The sequence below is a fragment of the Camellia sinensis genome, chromosome 8, assembly GCF_055761805.1.
Source record: "Camellia sinensis isolate YWXY chromosome 8, ASM5576180v1, whole genome shotgun sequence".
Classification (NCBI taxonomy): Eukaryota; Viridiplantae; Streptophyta; class Magnoliopsida; order Ericales; family Theaceae; genus Camellia; species Camellia sinensis.
In genome coordinates, this window is record NC_138968.1 from 20465167 (window position 1) to 20468905 (window position 3739).

The following is a 3739-nucleotide window of genomic DNA, read 5'->3' on the forward strand; positions in this document are numbered from 1 at the left end:
TACGTGATGGCTCACGAACCAAAGTGTGCAATTTCATTAAATGCAACAAAACAAGATTCAAACCTCCTCCCTTTCATGAAAGATCAAGGGAAGTGGTTGACCTTGGAGACTTGGATCATTTCATCACTAATGAGTATGAATTGGTTCAAGCTTCCATGTGTTCAATTAACGTTCGGTTGAACATGACCAAACATTAACTTGCTCACTTTTAGTCCCAAGTTTTAGTTCTTCATTTCAATTACCATTTTATTCTTTAACCAATTAAGTCCATTGGTGAGTTGAGTCCTCTAAAAAAGAAGGAAGTGTCAAACAATGGGTAGGTTAAGGCAAGAGAGAGGTGTTATGTCGTTGATAATGAACCCCCCCAAAGAGGATTAAACCATTAAGTATGGACCTCAATCTCAAGCTTAAACAGTCCTAAGGTTGAAACAACCCTCAAAGAAAACAAAGAGTCAAGAAATGAGAGAGGTTGCAGAGATTATGCTTGCTGAAATTAACTAAGAAAAACACTAAAACAATGCAATCAACTGAACAAGTGGTGTCTAAAAGCCTAAAACACCAAGCTTGTGAGGACACTTACACTACAAGCATGTAAAACAAGACTCAAATGACTTAACCAACCCAAAATAGAGTTAAAATAGTCCAAAACAGAGGTTAAAACATGCTGAAATTAAGTTACAATGGCTAAAAAAATAAGATAACTAGTAGAGCTAACTAGGCTAGCAAACAAGACACAAGGAGGGGAGGCTAACCCCTCCAAATTTGGACTTCAAAACATGATTTTTACCATTGAAATTACTCTGAAATTCAGTGTTCAAAAACCCAAAAAAAGATGGTTTGAAAGTGGGAAAAAAATGTGGAAAGGCCGTACAAACAAGAAAGAAAGAAAGGGTGAACCACCCCCTACCTTTAAATGGCCTACAACCACCAATTTTAGCTCACAAAAACAGAGTTTTTTATAGCCCAAAAATAGTGGGAAAAAGATAGAAAAAAAAGTATGCAAAGCAAGGTAAAAGGGTAAGGGTTATACCTCTTGAAGCAAAGATCAATTCTAGGTAACAATTTAAGCCAAGACTAACTTCAAGAGCTCCAAGAAGGCCTCAAGGAACCTCATCTCAAAGATGAACAACTTTGGTTAAGGAGGTGTAGGCAAAAGTGTAGTGTATGTAGGCTAATGTGTACAAATTTGCAAGAGAGAGAGAGAAATGTAAAGAGAGAGAGAGAGAGATTTTTGTTCCAAAAATTCTAACCCTCAAAAATGGAGGAGGAGACCCCCTCTATATAGAAAACATGAATTCCATACAAGGATATCCAGCTCTACACGAGGGTACAGATGTATGCATCTGTGCAAACAGCTAGCACAGTTGGCATAAAATATTTGCAAAAAAAAAAACTGGTGGCCGTCGGCTACTACTGGTAGCCAACCGGCCACCACTGGTGGCCAACAGGCCACACCAATGGCCGATAACCAGGAGACATGGCCGACAGCCCATAACGGTGGCTGACAAGTCACCAGAAGGTTTAGGCTCGAAACACCAAGGTTTTGGTCCAAAAACAAGGCGACAGGGGGGGCAAGGCTCAAAGTTGTGCAAACGAGGACATACAAGTCGTAAGGGATGTCAAAAATGGGATGTCTATAGTTGCCCCTTTTTAACAGAACTCAGAGTCATGAAATGACGTGACTGAATGTCAAAGCCCGAAGACGACCCATTTTCGACAAGGTCGTAAGACTTAGACAAACAAACAAACAAGACAAAGAACTGTTGCACCCACAGGCTGCCTACTGTAGACACCCCATTTTTGACCGTCCTCAAGATTTGGATCTTCTTGCAGGTACATCCAGTGACGAGTTTGATTGCTCATCAAGCACTCGAACTTGGCGATGGAGCGCCCCATGTTTGATCTTTCCAAACCCTGAATCAGTTCTATCTCATTTTTGGACCATGTTTTGGTCATTTTGGCATGTTGCTTTTGGAGCACTTCCGGCCATGGTAGGGCACTGCCGGCTATAGACTCTGGCCTGCCAGCCATTGATGTGCTCTGCAGGCCATCAATGAGGCCCTGCCGGACATCACTGATGGCTGGCCAGCCACCAATTTTTCAGTAGATATTTTTGTGATATTTTTTGACAGTTGTTTGCACAGAATGGAGCATCTGCTTTCACATGGATGGTTGGATCTTTGCAAGATGATTTTGTATCTTCTATACATAAGGGCCTTTCTCTTGTATGCAAAGGGCTAGAAAAATTTTGTGAGCAAAATTCTTATCTCTCTCTCTAGAATCCTCTCTCTATTCCTCTTTTGTGCTTGAAAGTGGGATTTCTCTACACATTTGCACTAGCACCCTTAGCCAAACACCTTAACCTTAGAGCTGAGGTTCTTGGAGGCTTTGTTTGAGGTCTTGAGGTTGGTTTTAGCTCAGAGTTGGGGCTGTTTTGTTGCCATGCTTCAAAGGTAAAAGCTTACCTCTTTTAAGCTTTGTTGTAATTGGTTGCTTAGCCATCTTTTTACACTGCTTTGACCTGGTTTTTCAACCATAAAAAACTCTGTTTTTAAGGTTTTAAAATGGTGGCTTAAGCCTTGTTGAGTTATGGGGGGTTGCCTCCTCTTTTGCTCTTTGGCTTGTGAAGCCTTTTGTGTATCTTTTCAAGATTTTAAAACAACTTGTTCTTGGGCTTTTAACCACTGAATTCTAGAGGAATTTTAGTGGTAAAAACTTGGTTTTGAGGTCCAAAATAGGAGGGGGTGGCCTCCCATTCTTGTCTCTTGTTTGTATGTGTAGATGGCCTAGCATGTTAGCATGTTTTTCTACTCTTTTGTGACTTGATCTTAACATGTTTTTGCCACTAATTTAGCATGCTTTAACTCTGTTTTGAGTGGTCTTGGTTATATGAGCCTTGTCTTGTATGGTCGTAGTGCAAATGGCCTTTACTAGCTTTGTGTGTTAAGGCCTTTAGCATGCTTTGCATGTGTTGATTGCATGTTGTAACATCATTTAACATGTGATTTCAGTGCATATATCTCTGTCTCACTCTTTCATTGGTTTTGAAAGTTGTGCTTTGAGCCTTGTTTGTAGCTTAACATGTGAGCATGTATTTCTACCCTTTTGTGCTACCATCTCAGCATGTTTTGGCCTCTGTTTTGACCTGTTAAGCTCTGTCCAGAGCTGGTTTGGTCTTTTGAGCTTGATATTGCATGCCTCTTGTATAATGCTCTTCACTAGCTCTAGTGTTTTTGGCTCTTAACATGTTGTACATGAGTTGTTTGCATGTTGTAGTATTATTTTGCATGCCATTTTAGCACTGAAATTCTGTAACCTCCCTCATTTCTTCATTTTTCCATTTGTTTTGGGGGTTGGTTAATCCTATGACTGTGTTTAAGCTTGATAGAGCTTGTGCTCAATGGCTTTAACCCTCTTATAAGGGTTCCTCCTAGCCAAAGGCATGATCTTTCTCATGTCTTAAACCATTCTTTGGTTAACCCCTCTCTCATTAGAGGACATTCACCTTGGACAAATTAACTAAAGAATGGATTGATAATGTTAAAATGAGTAAACAAGAATTGGACAAGTAAAACATGACTAAGATAAGCATGTTGTGTTTGTATTGTATTGTGTTCAATCGGACGTTATATTGAACACAAGGAAAATTGGTTCATTTGATACTTGAAGTGATGAAATGGGTCAATCTTCCTTTGTCTCCATTGCCTTTGATCATCCATGATAAGGTAATGGTCAAGTG